This window comes from Pinus tabuliformis, chromosome 3_2 (assembly GCF_031772625.1).
Source record: "Pinus tabuliformis cultivar Carrire ecotype Pingquan chromosome 3_2, CPIR1, whole genome shotgun sequence".
NCBI lineage: Eukaryota > Viridiplantae > Streptophyta > Pinopsida > Pinales > Pinaceae > Pinus > Pinus tabuliformis.
Genome location: NC_142302.1, coordinates 503,599,780 through 503,622,774, shown reverse-complemented (window position 1 = coordinate 503,622,774; position 22,995 = coordinate 503,599,780).

Sequence of the window (22,995 nt, the reverse complement as noted above, 5' to 3'; positions counted from 1 at the left end):
AGAGCTACATTATTATTTGGGTTTGGAAGTCTGGAGGGATTCTGGACAAACATTTTTGCCACAGAGTATGTCAGGAGCTTTCTGGAAAAGTTCAGAATGGATCAGTGCAAAGCTACAGTAGTACCTTTACATCAAAATATAAAACTTAGGAATGATGATGGATCTAAGGAGGTAGACGTGACTTTGTATAGACAGCTAGCTAGGAGTCTAATCTACTTGACTACAACTAGGCTAGATTTGGCTTATGCAGTTAGTTCATTAAGCAAATTTATGTCAAATCCCCTTGAGAGCCATTGGGTTGCAACAAAAGGTGTTTTAAGGTATCTATAGGGAACCTTAGATTTTAGCATTGTTTATACTGATTCATGTGATGTTAAATTGACAAGTTTTTTAGACTCTGATTGGGCTGGAAATGTAGATGATAGACGATCCATAACAAGCTATGCATTTAGCATTGGATCTGGGGTCATTACGTGGAGTAACAAAAAGTAGAACACAATATCCTTTTCTTTTGCAAAAGATGAATATCAAGCTATGTGTGCAGCAACATGTGAAGCAGTTTGGTCGAGGATACTTCTCCTTGATGTTGGAGAAGAACAAAAGGTTGTAACAGTGATCAAATGTGACAACCAAAGCTCCATTAAACTTGCAAATAATCCATTATTCCATAAGAACACAAAGAATATCGATACACAGTTTCACTTTGTCAGGGAGAAAGTTCAGTCAAAAGAAATCCATATTGAGTATTATAATAGTTGTGAAAATGCTACTGATATTTTTACCAAACCTCTTGGTAGAATCAAGTTTGAATTGTTTAGGGAAGTGTTAGGCATATGTGTGAATCAATTTCTCCATTAAGGTGGAGTGTTGAGATTAATGATGAAATGTATTAATGGAGTGATGGTTCAATCGAACCTTAGCTTAGGAGTTTTTTCTTGATTTCTAGGGTGTTGTTTCAACTTCCCTAATTGTGTGTAAATTATATATTTCTAATATAATGATTGTAATCGTAGAGCTTTTTCTGCAGAGGCAGTCTTCAGGTGGTGTCCCACACCTGTGAGCTGCTTAGGTTTAATACAATTAACTTGATTCTTCTATTTCTTACAGGACCTTCACATGCTCCATTGCATTTGTAAATCAAGTGTTACAGTCTGTAGCAGGTGTCCTGGCCTTTTGATTTAAAGGCTAAATTCTCACCAACATAGGCATAATAGAAATGAAACCACTGGGTTCCAGTCACATGACATGACTATGTTGAAAAATACTCAAAAAGGTTCTATGTATAGCTTCTATAAACCGGGTTTCCTCAGCACTGAAAAAAAGAAATAAAACCAGGAAAAATATTTACGGAAATCAGATCGATGATTTGTAGCTACTGATTGATTAAAATAAAATAAGAAAATTTTCTTATCTCAAAACAATGGTGAAGCCAAACAACAATTCTAAAAAACCTCTGCATTGGCCCATTAACCTCCTTGCACAGGAAAGGAGTGGCCATTCAAGGACATCGAGTTTGAGAAGTAGTATAGCTTTGTCATAGTTATTGACATAACATGCTCTCATAGACAAGGAGTGTTGTTATTACAAAAAGAAAGAAAATAGATCTCATTTACAGAAGGAGGAAAATTTAAGTTGGTCATTGGCATTGTGTTATTGGTGTCAACATGCAGATCTTTTTTTGCATGTCAGAAATTTGATGTTCCCTGTGAGGGAGGTGAGAAGAGAGGATGGCCTTGCTGACAGACTAGAAGTCTTTGCATAGATGGAGGATGCACCCATGCCCGACAAAACAGAGTACGCCCCGTTCAACATACTATGTCTCACATACTGCACCGCAATGCAAGGACCATTAGAAATGTGGACATTGGTGCCTCTGCCATTGATTGTCTTGTAGTTGTTCATGATAAGATCTTCTTTGAGTGGGATGACCTTGTCGCTCTGAAATATGATCCACGGAGGCTTCTTTTGAATAATAGCATGGTGCAGGGTGCCTGACCAAGGATTGACCACATCGTAGTTGTTGGGATCAGTTACAACATAGAATCTTCCATTATGCCCTCCAATGGAATTCCTCCTAAAACCAATGGTGCAGTTTGCAAGCCTCTTTAGATTGCTTTCCCAATCTGAATCACGTCGCCAACAGTCGTTAATGTGGTTCCCCATTCCATAAGAAATATAACCTAGTTCACTTATAGAACTATTAATGCTACTGTAATACATTTCATAAATAAAGTGCTAATACTTTTTCCATCTTAATTATAACTTAGTTCACTTATCGAACTGTTAATGCTATTGTAATACATTTCATAAATAAAGTGCTAATAATTTTTCCATCTTAATTACATGGATTAAACTGAGTACAACTTGAAAAGGGCATGCTTATCGGATCAATATCCAAACCAATGATTACATATGATTATATTTTGCCTTTATTTTTGTTTGTTTGTTGGAAACCACTTTTACATCTGGTTGGTTGGAAAATAATAAAACTAACAATTGCATGCAGAGGTGCAAAGGAACACCGAAAAAGGAGATTTCGTGGAATTTGGAAGTTCATAACATATCTTGTAAATGCATGAATCGTGCATTTGAGGACTGGGGTTTTTCAATTCTCTACCTAGATTGCATTATTGAATGTTGTCATTAGTTCGAATAGTGACTCCCTAAGATGAACGAAGTTCGTAGATGCATGCATCTTCACATTCTCACACGATTCCTTGTAATAAATGGTTTTGATGTCAGGCGTTAAGTCCCACAAAACCTTATAGATGTCGAGCACTCTGAAGCGCCTTTGGCTTGAATTTTTTCTCATGGCCACGGATTCCCCAACAAGCAGAAGCTTCATTGTAGGGCCCTTCACAACCTTGGCAAAACAGGAGTCCCAAATGTTATCAAGCCATAAAAAAAATCTAGTCGTAGAGCCATTTCTCGTAGACCACTAAAATCCCCACCACAATTCTCACAAAGCATTTCCTCATGACACTTTAGAGTTGTGATGAGAGGAACATTCTGAACCAATCAAGAAAAATATTGAGGGTGGGAATTTATCTTAAAATTTATAAACCTTGGCGAATCTTACTAGTCCCTAATATGCAAATTGTAAAATGTCTGGCAATATTTTTGTAAAAATATGTAGATTTCTAATGATTTTATATTAGTATATCTAATTTGTTTGCAATTTTTAAGGTAAATAATTTTATACTATAAAATATGGGTGAATCATTTTTAGAAAAAAATGAAAATTGGTGAATCTTTTTTTAGGAAAAAACATGGAAAATTAGACACCTGCGAATATTATCCCCTAAAATTTTCTCTTGCACCAATCACTCATGATAAAAAATGATCTTTTTACCAAGTTTCGTTGAACAAAAAAAGAAAACAATTGTGAAGCTAGGAGAAAAATTGAGATATGTGACGATAGTTACACCATCCACCCACTAATCAAGCTCGATACAGATAATGATACTGAATGACTTTGTGTTCCGTTGGAAAATTCTCATCCACAAGATTACAGGACCCACAGCCTGTACATGATCTACAAATAGGCAACAAAAGACACACGCAAATCTCACCCAATTTTAATCATATCGTTTTGAAGCAGAGGAGAACCTAGTACAAAGGATTTTCCTTCAAAACAAGAAAATGGGAGTTTTTGTAGCACAAGGAAAGCTCTCCTACAATACAATGGCCATGGAGCACATGATGATTCCTGGAGAAGTGATCCTTCAAGAGGTATATTTTCTCAACGTTATTGATTACTCTGCAATCCTGTTCGATGAGGCATCTAAGTTGACAGGAAATGGAGTATCCCCTATTTATCTCTTTGCATATGTTGCAACAACCGCCCAGATTCAGGAATCAATATATAACATTTTAGCAGAAACATCCAAATGTCTAGAAGAAATGAGCAAAACCATGTCCCTCTTCTTCTTTTAGGAATGGTTTTGATATACTTCTTCTAAATTATATCAAAAAATGAAGGAAAGGCAGAGCTTTTAAAATAATTCCCTTGCCTCATTGGTTAGGTGGCACCAGAATCAGTCCCATCAAAGGAGTAGGAGTAAGTAGCTTTTAAACCGACCTTCGTTATTAGTGGAAAATGACACATTATATGTTTCTTAATTTTTTATAATTAAATTACTATATTTAATGATTAAAGAATATAAGGTTAACATATATGTGATTAAATATGTAATTGAAAGTAACAATTTCAAAAAATATTTAAACTAAATAAAATATAGTTAATTATTGAATATTGTATTTGTTGAGGCAAATTAATTACCTATCATTTAATTGTCAACCCAGGGGTTTCGTAAAACTTTCGAAGCATGCGTGCACTATATATGCTAGAAATTAACTTTCAATTTTGATCAATCTAACTACCAAACCAAACAATAACAAACCAAATTCACCTATTCTAATTGAACAATCAACTCAAAAGAAATCATAGTACAATTATAGTACAACGCGCGGAATTGAAATTACATGAAATGAAAAAAAACAATCGTTCTTAACCTCTCACACAGGAAAATATATGAAAGAAAATAAAAACAATTGCTCTTAACTTCTTGATAGGAAAGTAAATAAAAACAAATGCTCTTAACCTCTAAGTAGAAAGCAATTAAAAAAAATCACTCTTAACCTCTCACACATGAAAAGATATGAAAGCAAATGAAAACAATTGCTCTTAACTTCTAGGTAGAAAGAAAATAGAAACAATCATTCTTAACCTCTTACATAGGAAAAGATAAGAAAGAAATAAAAATAATCACTCTTAATCTCTCACATAGGAAAACATGAAAGAAATAAAAACAATCACTCTTAACCTCTCACAGAGGAAAAGATATGAAAGAAATAAATCTTAACCTATGAAAGCAATAAATCTTAATCCATGAAAAACAATAAATCTCACACATTGTAGGTGGCCAATCCAAAAGCATGAGAGATGGAAAGTTGAGAGGCTCCCAGTGCAAGCAATACTAATGAATTTGAACATCATTCATGAGCATGGTGCTAAATCTAAATTCCATTCATAAGTAATCTTAAATTTCCACCTGAGTATCACCAACTTTACACATGCCTTTGAAAGGAGGAGGCTCTCATATTTATACAAAAACATAAGAAACTACCTCATTAATGGAGGTTCGTTATTCTCTACCTAGATCCCTAGAAAACCTCATAGAGTTACAACTCAAATAGGTAATGATGAGACACATATCATCTTTGACCTTTATCCAAATCTTCTTCTATATCTTGAAGGGAATTCGAATTTGAGGATTGGAGGCCAGATAAGGGTGCCTTGGAGGCATGTCCTTGTGCAATCTACTGCACTTCTTAATCATTATTTGCTTTTGAATGAGCTTGGTTTATATCAATTGTCCTTAAACTTTGCATTTGACAATTTCATTTCATTTTTCAAAGTATTCCTTGTCATCCATTGAATTGCAACATGTTTGGTTGGTTCTTGTGTGACAACCAAATCTTAATTGGTAGTGGTTCTTGTGTTTCAATACCTTCCTTCTTTTTGTTGCAGCAAGATTCGTTGAACATGTTTAAGAATGCATCTTTAAATCAACCATATAATATGATCATCATTTAGGAATTTATTTTCAAATCACATAAATTTTGAACCATAATGCAATCATAATCTATTAGGATAAGTATGTTAGGATGAAATGAAGTGAAATGGAATGAAGTGATATGGATGTGATAATAAATGGATGTTCCTTCACCCCCAACTAAAGGTGTTTACAGTTTTTTTTCAAATGAGAAAGGAAATATGGTGAAGTATTTTCCAAAAATTATAATTTTAGTATTCAAGAAATTCTATGATTAAAAGCTAGAAAAGAGCATACCTTTACTTACCTAGGAAGTGGAAAAACTATGCATATGTAGAGAAGTTGTATCTGTTGTTGGATTATGGAATAGAATGTACAATTTCATATGCTTCTTGGTTGTATAAATGGTGGATGAGGTTGTGAAAGTGGATTCTTTATTTCTGCTGCTAAATCTGTTGTATTTGCTGCAAAATTATGAAATGATATAGTCTTCACCTGCTACAAAACCCAATGGTACAATTCTAGTCATGCGAATAAATGTGTTGTTGTCGAGCATGAAGAGAAGTCGTTTGATTACCGGACATTGATGAATGTGTAGAGATTTTGAATAATATGGCACTAATTCACAGAGATTATCCTGATTATACACTATTGTGGAATGCATGCATAATACATAACCTCCTCTATGTTGATCATCAATTTTGCAGAATTAAAAACAATGAAACATCAATCGCATGCGCACATTAACACAGTATGTAATCCGGGGAAAGCATACAGCTGAAAACCCCACACTATCTGTATATTATAATGATTGAGAACATTTAACAATACATAGTACAATACTCCTCACAAGTACTCAGTACAATCTCCACCTGTTACACACAAACTAGCTCAGATCTGAATCAATCACAGGTTCAAATCTCCTCTGCTGCTTGCTTGCCTCCACTGCACAATCCTGCATGAGAATAGATGAGAATGGCTGATCCAAATTCGTATTTCCCTTGGCTGAACCATGCAATCCTCATTGGCAATACTCAGTCCATTGATTGTGCAAATCTCATGCACAACTATAGTCACAACTGATAGCAATCTCAACCTCTAACACCTGTCTCCACTGAACTGTCCATGCACTGAGTTAACTAATGTATTCTTTAGTTGCTTTATAAGTTAATAATTAGTGAATTAATTAATAATTAATTCACATCACTCATCACTAGTATATTTGCAGTTAAACTAAATACAACTAGTTGAACCAAGTCAAATTGAACACAACTCCATCAACTCCTCAATCAACTCCACCAAACTCAATCACTTGAGTTCTAGCTGAAGTCCATCATGCAATAGCTCAATTGACCCATAAGAAAAGCGTATTTCCTTCTGACAGCTGCATGTGCCACATATGTAGCTCGAACTGAAGTGCTCCAAGAGGATAAGATAATGTTTATAGTCCAAATATTATTAAGAGCTAATAATATTCGACTGTTCTATTTTTAGCTTGGCAGTCTAAAAATAGACTCCACCCATATGTCTAAAAATAGAAGTCCATCTATTTTTACCAACATGACCAATCATCCACAAATAGCATCCTGCAACTCATAGAGCATGATCCATATGTCTAAAAATAGACATAGTCTAAAAATAGACTTTGCGCCAAAAATAGCCTGCGAGCCCACTTAGTGAAGGCGACTCCTTTCCACTAAGCTCCATCATCTTGTTGCATTTTCAAAAAAATGTCATTAACCAATGCGAGGAGAAATTTCCATTAATATCAATGAGTGCCAAGATACCTAAGTAAATCTTGCAAAGTGCGAATAGATGAGCTAATGTCGAGCCACTTGCAAGATCCAATGATTAAGGGACATTAATGTATTCCCATGATTTTCGACGAGAGAACTTATCATTGATGCATACAAGCCTCAATGCACTAATAAGGACTCTAGCCCCAAACCTAGATAATGTGATGATGTTGTTAGGCCAAGAATTGTTAGAAGGGAGGCCTTAATGAATCCTCTATCATCTAACGCAAGCATAAAGCAATAATTTTGAAGGACTATGGATGATGTTTTTTTTTTTTTTTTTTGCAGTGGATCAAGGTTTATTTGAAAAAGAGAAAATGACAAGAGGGTAAACAAGTGAATGGAAAGAAAAAGGACAAATCATCATGTAAGCGAGTTGAATGTCTTTATTAATGGGTTAATGAATGGAAATTATGGAAAATGTAAGTGGAAATCATGCGACACTTGCAAGGAAAATGTTAACGATGATGTTTAGTGAAAAATGCTTGGATAGCTTATGAGTTTGGAGAGGAAAAATGATGGCATTTATGGATGATAGAAATGAATTTAATTGGTTCATGTTTCTTGAAATTGGTCATAGAAAACCAATCATGCACAATTGGCTTCCTTCAATTCTCTGATCGCCCTGGAACCTGAAAATAAACATGGCACTAACATTGCAATAATATGTAAGTGTGTTCAAAGAGAAGTGATCAATTTCTCTAGGTACATACAAAAAAATTGCATAATTAACAGGTTCATGATGTGTTTTCATTTCAAATGGTTAGTTCAATTTCCCAATTGCGATAATACATCCAATTTCTGAAAGAAAACAATTTCCTCAATCTATGTTGGAATCATAGCATTTCATAAAGATAGGGAAATATTATTCGCAAATGCTTCATGATTCCTGCAAAACAATCCTCAATAGAATTCATCAATTGATCCTGTGGATAAAGCGCCTTTATAGTTCTTCTTCTTTCCTGCATCATGCTTAAAAACATAATCATTAAACAAATCTAATAAATTTTGATCATGATTTTCTGATTAAAATGCATTGTTGACAAATAGATCATTGAGTTAAATACAGAGCTGCATAATTGTTGGTCAGCTGTAGAATTGTTGTTCAACTGCAGAATTGCGCAGTTTCTGTAGCTAAAATCCTGAACAAACATTTAAGTACACACAACTATGCATTTTTGTTATGAAAAAATAACTAGTCCAATCTTCAAATTGATTAATACCTCTTTCAGAAAAATTATCAAATAGAACATTTTCTTTTTATTTTTATTTTTTCCAACACTTGTGTAAGTGAATCATCTCAAAAGTTCCCCTTTTTTTTTTACTTTTCTCCAATCATGAGTTGAATTTCACATCAAAAATTTTTACAGCATGTTTTCATGGCATTTTTTTTTTTTTTTTGAAAAACAATAAATTAACGAAATATTTACAAAACTAAAAAAAGTAAAATAAATGTACATAAAGGAAAAAGAAAATAACATGTACAAACTAAAATATATATATACAAATAAACATTAAAAAAATAAAAAAAAAAAATAAAAATCATAACAGAAACCTATAACACAAATGTTATATAAAAAAACACTTCATAAAAAAGAAAATAAAAAAATAAAAAGTTACGTGAGTTGAAGGAGATCGTGTCAAACAACTAAACAGGAGAAGGCTACGTCTTGGGTAAAGAAGACATTGAATATCAAGAATCTCTATACATTTCCTAAAGTTTGAAGGAAGTGATAAAGTTCGATGCTTCCCCCGATTCAAGGAAGGAAATTGCATACCTTCAACTCTCCTCCATATGTAACTATTTGAACAATGAGAAATCGTATAAAAGATGACTCGAGCTAATTTGCGAAAAAAAAAAAATCTCGATGAAGAGGTACATAAGTATATGTAGAGTTCACATTTTGTGAACATTAAAAAAAATGAAGATCACATTACTGAAGCTATTTGATCTGTAGAAGACACCTCTTGCAAATTTGTGGAGAATTCTTTTGAACCACTGGCAATTATTTGAATTTTGGAACTAAAAGAGGTTGGAACAATAACAACTTGGTCCTATGATTTATTCACAAAAATCTCAATACATTTCAAGGGAAAAGAATGATGAAGATAGTGTTCTCTGGTTAGTATTATGTGGTGACATTTGTGGCAACGCAATCTCAGATACTCAAATTTTTGTATTTAGTTCAAAACTAATTGTGCGGACTTGTGGTAAATGATTTTTCCAAGCCAGTGATCATTTATGTTCTCTTTTGCGGATCTATTGTAGACTATAAGAGGCTCAGAGAAATAAAAACAAATACCCATTAATGGAGCAAATATACCTCCTGTAAATAAAGAAAATTGGATCAGGGCCGCAAGTGTTGTCTATGTATTAACTGAAAATTGTTTTTTTCTCAAGTAATTTACCAAGTAAGGCTCTAGAGAACCCAGAATATCTCCCAATCGGTTACGAATTTGATAAAATCGTTCCTGGGTTTTATAATTGACCTCGTTCTGAGAGAAACTCACATTTGGGTTTTTTGAAATTTATTTTCATTTGGTCATAAATCATGTTTTAAAAATGACTTTTTTAAGCTGCTATGCATTTCTAGCAAATGCTCAAGTATTTCTTCCAGAATGACTGCTAGATCTGGAGATTTGGTATGAAATGAATACTCCTCAGCAACTAACAAAGGTGGCATCCCCAATCTGTTCCTTCATGATCGATCTATCAGCAGGATGCCAAAAATTGCGCCCAATGCATTCAGACAACAACAAAAGCATTCATGGCTCCACTACGGCTATTTCGAACTGGAGATATGCGTCATCGATCATCACAATTTTGTTGCAAATGCATATTGAATTGTAGGCAGAATTTGAGCTATAGATGATTAGCCAAATATGCAACAATTTAAAGCAAGATCTATTTTTTTTTTTTAAATGATGAATATTGGATTTTGATTTTTAAGCTAATGCAATTTTTATTTCTTTTATAGGTCGCATGACAGCTAGTTATCAATTTCTCAATTTCACAATTCTCTAAAAAAAATTGAAAATTTTTATTTAAAAATTTACATTTCCCTTATTCAAAAACATGATTTTTATTTTTGTTTTGTTATTTTTTTATTGAAAATATAACATGATTTTTTTATTTTAAAATTATTTAAAATCAGAAAATAAATTTTTTGTTGAAAATATTTGTGATGTTAATGAAAAAAATGCAAGAAAATAAATAAAAATCTAAAATATTTTAAAGTCTAAAAACTTAAAAAAAAATGCAATGAAGCTTGATGTTATTTCCTAGTTTATCCTACTTGAAAGAATATATCTATATCTATATATATATATATATATATATATATATATATATATATATATATATATATATATATATATATATATATATATATAATTTTTTAAGTGTATGAATGTTTCCAATGGATCCATTTACGGATTAGACTTTCCAAAATGTTCATATCCAAGTTTGCAAAATGTATCTGATTGTATATAAGGAAATGAGAAGTCATTTTGACCTTTAGATTTGCTACAAAGATCTCTTGAAGAACGGATGATTGTAATGGCACAATCTCTTTTCGATACCATTCCTCAATGTAGTCCTTGTGCTCCAAAGAATGTTTGATGCATCTAGAAAAAAATTGAAAAATATAAACTCTAGACTGAAAGCTAGCTCCTATGCACACTTCCCAGGCAACGATGCCAAAATGTTCAGGCAAATTAATTACCTATCATTTAATTGTCAACCCGGGGTTTTGTAAAACTTGTGAAGCATGTGTGCACTGTATATGCTAGAAATTAACTTTCAACTTAGATCAATCTAACTTCGAAACCAAATAATGACAAACCAAATTCACCTATTCTAATTCAACAATCAACTCAAAAGAAATTATAGTACAATGCGCGAAATTGAAATTACATGAAATGAAAGCAAAAACAATCATTCTTAACCTCTCACATAGGAAAAGATATGAAAGAAAATAAAAACAATTGCTCTTAACTTCTAGGTAGAAAGCAAATAGAAACAATCATTCTTAACCTCTCACATGGGAAAATGTATGAAAGAAATAAAAAAAATCACTCTTAACCTCTCATAAATCTTAATCTATGAAAGCAATAAATCTTAATCTATGAAAAACAATAATTCTCACACATTGTAGGTGGCCAATCCAAAAGCATGAGAGATGGCAAGTTGAGAGGCTCCCAGTGCAAGCATTACCAATCAAGGTGAACATCACTTGTGAGCATGGTGCTAAACCTAAATTCCATTCATAAGTAATCTTAACTTTTCACCTGAGTATCTCCAACTTTACACATGCCTTTGAAAGGATGAGGCTCTCCTATTTATATAAAAACATAAGAAACTACCTCATCAATAGAGGTCCATTATTCTCCCCCTAGATCCCTAGAAAATCTCATAGAGTTACAACTCAAATAGGTAATGATGAGACACATATCCTCTTTGACCTTTATCCAAATCTTCTTCTATATCTTCAAGGAAATTGGAATTTGAGGATTGGAGGCCACATAAGGGTGCCTTGGAAGCTTCCAAATGACTTACACATGTCAGGAAACTCAAGCCACTTTTAACTATTAGCAAGTATATGTATTTTTTCTAAGTGTTAACCATTTAATTCACTTCTAATGCTAGAAATCATTAACTTTAGGAAAACACAAATGGAACCCATATAATTATGAAAATGGAGGCTAATGAAAGGTTATATGGTCATGGAGTTGTGACATGTAAGTGAAATGGTGGCAATAAAGGTGAAAGTGGATGATATTTTGAATGAATTTTGGAGGCTCTATAATATTTATCATAATAAATGTTTAAAAATGTTAATTAATTGTTTCTTTGGTAGGGTGACCTTTTTTTTTTTTTCTCAGGGGACATTTTAGTTGTAGAGCTAACCAAGTTAGCAGTTGATTGTTTCTCAGTCTAGAAGTCATCTAAATGTTTATGTATTACATTCATGTCCACTTAGAGACATGCAAGGTCATCGTTCAACTTCGAATTCTTCTTAGCTAAAGCCACTAATCCTGCTTCAGCAATATCAACTCTGCTTTCTTCAACCACAAGTTTTCCTTGAAGCTTTTGTAGTACAGTTTTCATATCAGACAATTTGCCATACAATACCTGCAATTCAACCCCCATTTCCATAGATGATACATCAAGCTAATGAGTAGAGAAAATGGTCTAAATATGGAATTAACACCTTAACTTATCAACTTTAATAATTGTAGGTAGGTGGGGTTTAGAATCTAAATTTAATACCAACTTGACAATTCTTTGTAGGTGGAACCAGAATCAATCCCATTGAAGGAGTAGGAGTAAGTAACTTTTAAACAAACCTTCATTATTGTTGGCCTTACCTAGTATATTCATCTCTATTTAGTCTTAACACCAAATTGCAATCAAAATTGGTTAGATCCTTTGGGCATGCAACATTGCTGAGCAATACCATTAAGTGTTATTCGGTAGGGTGATTTATTTATTTATTTGTTTTGTCTCAGGGGACATTTTAGTTGTAGAGCTAACCAAGTGAGCAGTTGACTATTTTTGAGCCTAAACCTCATATGAACACTTTTGTCTTGCATCCATGTGGACCTAGAGACATGCAAGGTCATCATTCAACTCTGAATTTTGTTTAGCTAAAGCCACTAATCTTGCTTCAGCAATATCCGCTCTACTTTCTTTAGCCACAAGTTTGCCTTGAATGTTTTGAAGTACAATTTTCATCTTAAGCAACTTGCCATACAGTACCTGCAATTCAACCCCCATTGCCAAAGATGATACAACAAGCTAATGAGCAGAGAAAATGGTCTAAAAAGGGAATTAACATCTTAACTTATCAACCTTAACAATTGCAGGTAGGTGGGGTTTAGAATCTAAAAGTAATACCAACTCGACAGTTGTTTGTAGGTGAAACTAGAATCAATCCCATCTGAGGAGTAGAAGTAGCTTTTAAACCGACCTCCATTGGTGTAAGGGATCACTCGTGCTCTTGGTATCCCCATTGCTAATGTTTTGAAAGATGAAGGAAAGGTGTAATTTAAAAAGAAATTGTAGCCAAATACTTGGAAATGGATTGCATTTCGAGTGCTGAAAAACTTTATGAGCTATTCTTTTCAAAAACAAATGTGCTTGCCTCATTTCATGGTTCCTACTCAACCAAATTTGTACATGATTGGATTCTAGTTCCTATTCAAACAAATTTGTACATGATTGGATTCAAACTTTTAGTTAAACTGATGATAATGGAATTGTCAGTATTCTATGATAATCAAAGATACAAGAATGGGGAAATTCTCATTATTTGATTTTCTTTTTGTTGGTAAATATGAATCTCTATCACACCTCACGACAAGCTAGCTAACTACCAAAACCGCCTACGTCTTGATTCTCTCTCTCTGAGCTAAAATTCAGAGCTCCACCTTCGGCTATCCTTAACTCCTCACTATTGAGCTACTTCATGGTGTCTTTGAGTATACATATCTATGCCTTTTTCACGCTTTGATCCTCTGTGAAATCCACTCCTCACAGTTGACTGTATTGATTGGGTTAAATTCTTTACCAATTAGTATCTCTCTATGTATAAGTATATATGTTATGGTCTCTTTTCTCATTATTAATCACTTCTAACGGAAGAATTAACATAGAGACATCAAGTTGCATTTTGATGAAAATTTATTAGTACTATAAAAAATATATATAATTTTGATTCTTGTGAATAATGGAGAAAGGTTATGCATTCTTTGCTAGCAGTAAAGATCTGAACTTTTTTGTTTCTATTTTTAATAACTAATTATTATCATGATGTGGCACACATTTCCATCCTGAACGGTTAACCTCGGAGTAATACAAGTAATGTAGTTGACTTACAACAGTCGAACTGAAATCCTTCAGTGATGAGGCCATGAGCAGGGATTTGTTCTGTGAAAGTCACCAAGGACTTGCACATGGACCCAAATGCAAGCATAAGCACATGTTTCCCATGAGGGGAAAACATGTTTCTAGGGAGATATGAACCCTGTTAGGGACAAAAATGGCTACCTACTTTCATTAAACAAACAACCCTCCATTGACTAATTTGTAGCATCCAAAAATACATGTCTCCTTATTATGTATATGTATGTATGTGGAAGTTTGGAGTTTGATTTGAGGGGAAATAATTTTAGCACCTGAAATACTTAGTCAATGCTTGCTATTCATTTATAGATTTGTTTGGAATAGGTTTTTGGGAATAAAATCCAAATATAATAAGTAACACTGCTTATAGGGGCCTCGTTCTAATGTGACTCATTCTTCAAGTTCTAGTTGTAATAGCAAAGGTAAGGGTCCTATGATTGGGGGAGTTGTTGGTGGGATTATAGCACTAGCACTTCTTCTTGTTATCTGTTGCTATGTTCATCAACGTCGTAGTGAGTTAGCTAGTGACAAGAAACTTGGATGGTTTCCCCTACCATTCTATGCTAGTAATTCACACATCATTGGGAGAAGAGTTTCAACTACTTTTGGAAAGAGTGGTACTGGGAGTTATGTGTCATCTACACCTTCCAGTTTTTGTAGACATTTTACCTTTGCAGAGATACAAGAGGCTACCAAAAACTTTGATGACTCACAGATTCTTGGTGTTGGTGGTTTTGGGAAAGTTTATGAAGGAGTGATTGATGGTGGTGGTGTCAAGGTTGCAGTTAAGATAGGAAACCCGCTAGCAGAACAAGGAATCCATGAATTCCAGACAGAAATAAAGATGCTTTCTAAGCTCAGGCATCATCATTTGGTGTATCTTATTGGTTACTGCAAAGGAAATTATAGCTTATAAAGAATCTCTATTTCTATTTGGAATTCATGTATACCTTGTTCTTCTACCGGGTTTCCTCTCTTAACTACAACCCTGACAGCACCACCATCAATCTCTCCTTCATAAACTTTCCCAAAACCACCAACACCATGAATCTATGATTCATCAAAGTTTTTGGTAGCCTCTTATATCTCTATAAAGGTAAATTGTCTACAAAAACTGGAAGGTGCAAATGACACATAGCTCCCAGTACTACTCTTTGCAGAAGTAGTTGAAACTTTGCTCCCAATGGTGTGTGAATTACCACAATAGAATGGTAGGGGAAACCATCCAAGTTTCTTGTCACTGGCTGACCCACTACAACGTTGATGAACAAAGGAACAGATAACAAGAAGAAGTGCTAGTGTTGTAATCCCTCCAGCAACTCCCCCAATAATAGGACCCTTACCTTTGCTACTATAGCTAGAACTTGAAGGAGTCACATTAGAACCAGGCCCCTGTAAGCAGTGATACTTATTAGATTTGGATTTTATTCCTGAAAACCTATTCCAAACATATTTATAGATGAATAGAAAGCATTGACTAGGTATTTCAAGCGCTAAAATTATTTCCCCTTAAATCAAACTCTGAATTTCCACATACATACATATACATAATAAGGAAACATGTATTTCTAGAATGCTACAAACTAGTCAATGGAGGGTTGTAAGTGCAGTGAAAGTATGGAACCATTAGTGTCCCTAATAGGGTTTATATCTCCCTGGAAACATGTTTTCCCCTCGTGGGACACATGTGCTTATGCTTGCATTTGAGGCCATGTGCAAGTCCTCGGTGACTTTCACAGAACAAATCCCTGCTCATGGCCTCATTGCTAAAGGATTTCAGTTTGACAGTTGTAAGTCAACTACATTACTTGTATTACTCTCAAGTTGACCATTCAGGATGGACATGTGTCCAACATCATGATAATAATTAGTTATTGAAAATAGAAACAAAAAAGTTCAGATCTATACTCCTATATATATATATATATATATATATAGATATAGATATATATATATATATATATATATATATATATATATATATATATATATATAACTAATAAAATTTCATCAAATTGCAGCTTGATGTCTTTGTGTTTATGCTTCCGTTCCAAGTGTTTAATAGCGAACAAAGAGACCACAACATAGAGAGTTAATGATTGGCAAGGAAGTTAACCTATTTAATACAATCAACTATGAGGAGTGGCTTTCACAGAGGATCAAAGCCTGAAAAAGGCATAGGCATGTTTACTCAAAGACATCATGAAGTAGCTCAATAGTTAGGAGCTAAGGATAACCGAAGGCGAAGCTCTGAATTTTAGCTGAGAGAGAATCAAGACTTAGCCAGTTTTTCTAGTTAGCCAGCTTGTCTTAGGCCTGATAGAGCTTCATATTTAGCAACAAAAGGAAAAACCAATAATGAGAAATTTCCCATTCTTGTATCTTTGATTATCATAGAATAGTGACCATTCCATTACCATTAGTTTAACTAAAAGTTTGAATCCATCATCCATCATGTAAAAATTTGGTTAAATAGGATTGCCAGTTGCGAGGGTTGCTGGAGGAGATATATCAAGAGACATTGATAAAATGTTTCTACGTGTTGATTTTCAATGAGAAAGAAGGAAGAAAATGGAGCAAGGAGATTAGTTAGACTAAACAGTGTTTGCGTAGCCAAGCCAACTCAACTCTATAGAAAAAACGCCAACTCTATAGGAAAAGAAAAAACATTTTTGACGTAATGATAATTAATCATTAACTTATTTCAATGTAATTAATATTATTTTACAGATATTCAAAATAAAAAACAAAACAATAACAGAAAAAAACAAAAACACAAGGTTGTCTTTTTAAAGTGCAAGTGTGGATAAACAATTACTTTAAAAGAAATCGGTGCTTACAGTCGAATGTAGAATCGTTTGAATTTGATCCCCATCATGGATCTATATATCCGCGTTTAAAATGAATCTTTGAATTTGATGCCTATCATGGATCTATATATTTGCGTTTAAAATTAATCTATGCTAGTGTATTCGGGGAAAATAAAATGACATTGCCGAAAACTGAGCCTTATCACTTGAAGATTCATGGAATGCTTATTATAAACGTGGATAAAATGCCTGTTGTAAAGGATGATGAATCTGATCAACGCATAGGTGAGTAATTGTGTTATGTACTGCAGGAACAACAATTACCTGTCTACCATTTCAACTACTCGCTGAGGCTCTTTCACGTATTTCGTTGAAGGTTGTTGCCCATGTTTCGTCTCAGGTACCACCAACGGCCGTCCAAGAGCAGTGCCTGTCATATTTTTGAAAATTCAAAAGCTCCTGCCTGCTTCGCATCGAATGCAAAAAATCCAAAGAAAAACAAACAATGACAGTACACTTTGATAGCCGCACATTTTGGTTGCAGAGGGCGTTCGACCGTTCAACGCTGTAACAGTCCGCATATTATAAGACGATTAAGATGCGATCGTATCTATATCACTTTTCACTAATACAAGATCTCTGAGCAAATATTAAGCAAGATAGGATTCTGTACTTCAGGGAATGAAAATGCAAGAAGAGTTGCAGAAGGTCATAGATGAAATGCTGCGAGGTTAATTCTTACAAATTAAACTATAACTGCAGCGAGGAATCTCGCATATAGTCGACTGCACATGGCAAGACCATGACCAAGTTTGTATAGAACTCAGGTCGTGTTCAGTGTGCACGAATATGCATGAACGCTTGGCCCCTTTCTATACAATTAACTGTGCCAACATGTGGGTGAGAGCACTTTACAAAGAAATGGAAAACGATAACTGTTTGATGAATGAGATAGCCTAAAATCACGGCTGTCCAAAACCACCATTTCTGATGTGGGAAAAGTCTGAACTCTTGCATAGTTATAGGAATCGTAATATATCAAGGACTTTATGCAGGTTTCCTTTGGTGCTAAAGCCTTTTCCATATCTACCAACAATACAAACAATTGTCATGGCCTTTTCCACCGTCCGAATCCTTCGTCCAGATTGAACAGAATGTGTATATACGTACATTCGCCGTCCAAACCTTGAACAGAATGTGTATATACATACATTCGCCGTCCAAACCTTGAACGTCAGAATGTGTATATAGATACATTCGCCATCCAAATCTTGGTGAACATTGCGGGGTATCTTTATATAGATTATAGATTTCTGAATCATGAAAGATCCTGAAATTATATCATGATGAAGACTGTGGGGGTATTTTTAGATGGATTATAGATTTTTTGAGTATTTCATAATCGAATAGATATGAGTGCGTTAATGGTTTAACTTCACACTCATATTTATTAGATTTTAAAATATTTCAAAAATTTACAATCAATTTTAATTTAAAAAATAAAAATTCACAACAAAAACAAGAATTCACAATCAATTTAAACAATCAACTTAAAAGAAATTATAGTACAATTATAGTACAGTTCGCGGAATTGAAATTACATGAAATGAAAGCAAAAACAAAGAAAATAAAAACAATTGCTCTTAACTTCTAGGTAGAAAGCAAATAGAAACAATCATTCTTAACCTCTCACACGGGAAAATGTATGAAAGAAATAAAAAGAATCACCCTTAACCTCTCATAAATCTTAATCTATGAAAGCAATAAATCTTTATCTATGAAAAACAATAAATCTCACACATTGTAGGTGGCCAATCCAAAAGCATGAGAGATGGCAAGTTGAGAGGCTCCCAGTGCAAGCATTACCAATCAAGGTGAACATCACTTGTGAGCATGGTGCTAAATCTAAATTCCATTCATAAGTAATCTTAACTTTTCACCTGAGTATATCCAACTTTACACATGCCTTTGAAAGGATGAGGCTCTCCTATTTATACAGAAACATAAAAAACTACCTCATTAATGGAGGTCCGTTATTCTCTCCCTAGATCCATAGAAAATCTCATAGAGTTACAACTCAAATAGGTAATGATGAGACACATATCCTCTTTGACCTTTATCGAAATCTTCTTCTATATCTTCAAGGAAATTGGAATTTGAGGATTGGAGGTCACATAAGAGTGCCTTGGAAGCTTCCAAATGACTTACACATGTCAGGAAACTCAAGCCACTTTTAACTATTAGCAAGTATATGTATTTTTTCTAAGTGTTAACCATTTAATTCACTTCTAATACTAAAAATCATTAACTTTAGGAAAACACAAATGGAAGCCATATAATTATGAAAATGCTGGATAATGAAAGGTTATATGGTCATGGAGTTGTGACATTTGAGTGAAATGGTGGCAATAAAATTGAAAGTGGATGATATTTTGAATGCATTTTGGAGGCTCTATAGTATTTATCATAATAAATGTTTAAAAATGTTAATTATTTGTTTTTTTGGTAGGGTGATTTTTTTTTTGTTTTTTTTTTCTCATGGGACATTCTAGTTGTAGAGCTAACCAAGTCAACAGTTGATTGTTTCAGTCTAGACCTCATATAAATGTTTATGTATTACATCCATGTGGACCTAGAGACATGCAAGGTCATCGTTCAACTTCGAATTCTTCTTAGCTAAAGCCACTAATCCTGCTTCAGCAATATCAACTCCACTTTCTTCAACCACAAGTTTTCCTTGAAGGTTTTGTAGTACAGTTTTCATATCAGACAACTTGCCATACAATACCTACAATTCAACCCCCATTTCCATAGATGATACATCAAGCTAATGAGCAAAGAAAATGGTCTAAATATGGAATTAACACCTTAACTTAACAACTTTAATAATTGTAGGTAGGTGGGGTTTAGAATCTAAATTTAATACCAACTTGACAATTGTTTGTAGGTGGAACCAGAATCAATCCCATTGAAGGAGTAGGAGTAAGTAGCTTTTAAACAAACCTTCATTATTGTTGGCCTTACCTAGTATGTTCATCTCTATTTAGTCTTAACACCAAATTGCAATCAAAATTGGTTAGATCCCTTGGGCATGCAACATTGCTGAGCAATACCATTAAGTGTTATTCGGTAGGGCGATTTATTTATTTTGTCTCAGGGGACATTTTAGTTGTAGAGCTAACCAAGTGAGCAGTTGACTATTTCTCAACCTAAACATCATATGAACGCTTTTGTATTGCATCCATGTGGACCTAGAGACACGCAAGGTCATCATTCAACTTCGAATTTTGTTTAGCTAAAGCCACTAATCCTGCTTCAGCAATATCCGCTCTGCTTTCTTTAGCCACAAGTTTGCCTTGAAGGTTTTGAAGTACAATTTTCATCTTAAACAACTTGCCATACAGTACCTGCAATTCAACCCCCATTGCCAAAGATGATACAACAAGCTAATGAGTAGAGAAAATGGTCTAAAAATGGAATTAACATCTTAACTTATCAACCTTAACAATTGCAGTTAGGTGGGGTTTAGAATCTAAAATTAATACCAACTCGACAATGGTTTGTAGGTGAAACTAGAATCAACCCCATCCGAGGAGTAGAAATAGCTTTTAAACTGATCTCCATTGGTGTAAGGGATCACCCGTGCTCTTGGTATCCCCATTGCTAATGTTTTGAAAGATGAAGGAAAGGTGTAATTAAAAAAGAAATTGTAGCCAAATACTTGGAAATGGATTGCATTTCGAGTGTTGAAAAACTTTATGAGCTATGCTTTTCAAAAACAAATGTGTTTGCCTAATTTCATGGTTCTTATTCAACCAAAGTTGTACATGATTGGATTCTATTTCCTATTCAAACAAATTTGTACATGATTGAATTCAAACTTTTAGTTAAACTGATGATAATGGAATTGTCAGTATTCTATGATAATCAAAGATACAAGAATGGGAAGATTCTCATTATTTGATTTTCTTTTTGTTGGTAAATATGAATCTCTATCACACCTCACGACAAGCTGGCTAACTACCAAAACCGCCTACGTCTTGATTCTCTCTCTTTGAGCTAAAATTCAGAGCTCCACCTTCAGTTATCCTTAACTCCTCACTATTGAGCTACTTCACGGTGTCTTTGAGTAGACATGTCTATGCCTTTTTCACGCTTTGATCCTCTGTGAAATCCACTCCTCATAGTTGACTGTATTGATTGGGTTAAATTCCTTACCAATCATTATCTCTCTATGTATAAGTATATATGTTATCGTCTCTTTGCCCATTATTAATCACTTGGAACAGAAGCATTAACATAAAGACATCAAGTTGCATTTTGATGAAAATTTATTAGTACTATAAAAAATATATATAATTTTGATTTTTGTGAATAATGGAGAAAGGTTATGCATTCTTTGCTAGCAGTAAAGATCTGAACTTTTTTTTTCTATTTTTAATAACTAATTCTTATCACGATGTGGCACACATTTCCATCCTGAATGGTTAACCTCGAACTAATACAAGTAATGTAGTTGACTTACAACTGTCAAACTGAAATCCTTCAGTGATGAGGCCATGAACAGGGATTTGTTCTGTGAAAGTCACAAAGGACTTGCACATGGACCCAAATGCAAGCATAAGCACATGTTTCCCATGAGGGGAAAACATGTTTCTAGGGAGATATGAACCCTGTCAGGGACAAAAATGGCTACCTACTTTCATTAAACAAACAACCCTCCATTGACTAATTTGTAGCATCCAAAAATACATGTTTCCTTATTATGTATATGTACGTATGTGGAAGTTCGGAGTTTGATTTGAGGAGAAATAATTTTAGCGCCTGAAATACTTAGTCAATGCTTGCTATTCATTTATAAATTTGTTTCGAATAGTTTTTTGGGAATAAAATCCAAATCTAATAAGTAACACTGCTTATAGGGGCCTGGTTCTAATGTGACTCATTCTTCAATTTATAGTTGTAATAGCAAAGGTAAGGGTCCCATGATTGGGGGAGTTGCTGGTGGGATTATAGCACTAGCACTTCTTCTTGTTATCTGTTGCTATGTTCATCAACGTCGCAGTGGGTTAGCTAGTGACAAGAAACCTGGATGGTTTTCCCTACCATTCTATGCTGGTAATTCACACATCAATGGGAGAAAAGTTTCAACTACTTTTGGAAAGAGTGGTACTGGGAGTTATGTGTCATCTACACCTTCCAGTTTTTGTAGACATTTTACCTTTGTAGAGATACAAGAGGCTACCAAAAACTTTGATGACTCACAGATTCTTGGTGTTGGTGGTTTTGGGAAAGTTTATGAAGGAGTGATTGATGGTGGTGGTGTCAAGGTTGTAGTTAAGATAGGAAACCCGCTAGCAGAACAAGGTATCCATGAATTCCAGACAGAAATAAAGATGCTTTCTAAGCTCAGGCATCATCATTTGTTGTATCTTATTGGTTACTGCGAAGAAAATTATAGCTTATAAAGAATCTCTATTTCTATTTGGAATTCATGTATACCTTGTTCTTCTACCGGGTTTCCTCTCTTAACTACAACCTTGATAGCACCACCATCAATCTCTCCTTCATAAACTTTCCTAAAACCACCAACACCAAGAATCTATGACTCATCAAATTTTTTGGTAGCCTCTTGTATCTCTATAAAGGTAAAATTTCTACAAAAATTGGAAGGTGCAAATGACACATAGCTCCCAATACTACTCTTTGCAGAAGTAGTTGAAACTTTGCTCCCAATGGTTTGTGAATTACTACCAAAGAATGGTAGGGGAAACCATCCAAGTTTCTTGTCACTAGCTGACCCACTACGACGTTGATGAACAAAGCAACAGATAACAAGAAGAAGTGCTAGTGTTGTAATCCCTCCAGCAACTCCCCTAATAATAGGACCCTTACCTTTGCTACTACAGCTAGAACTTGAAGGA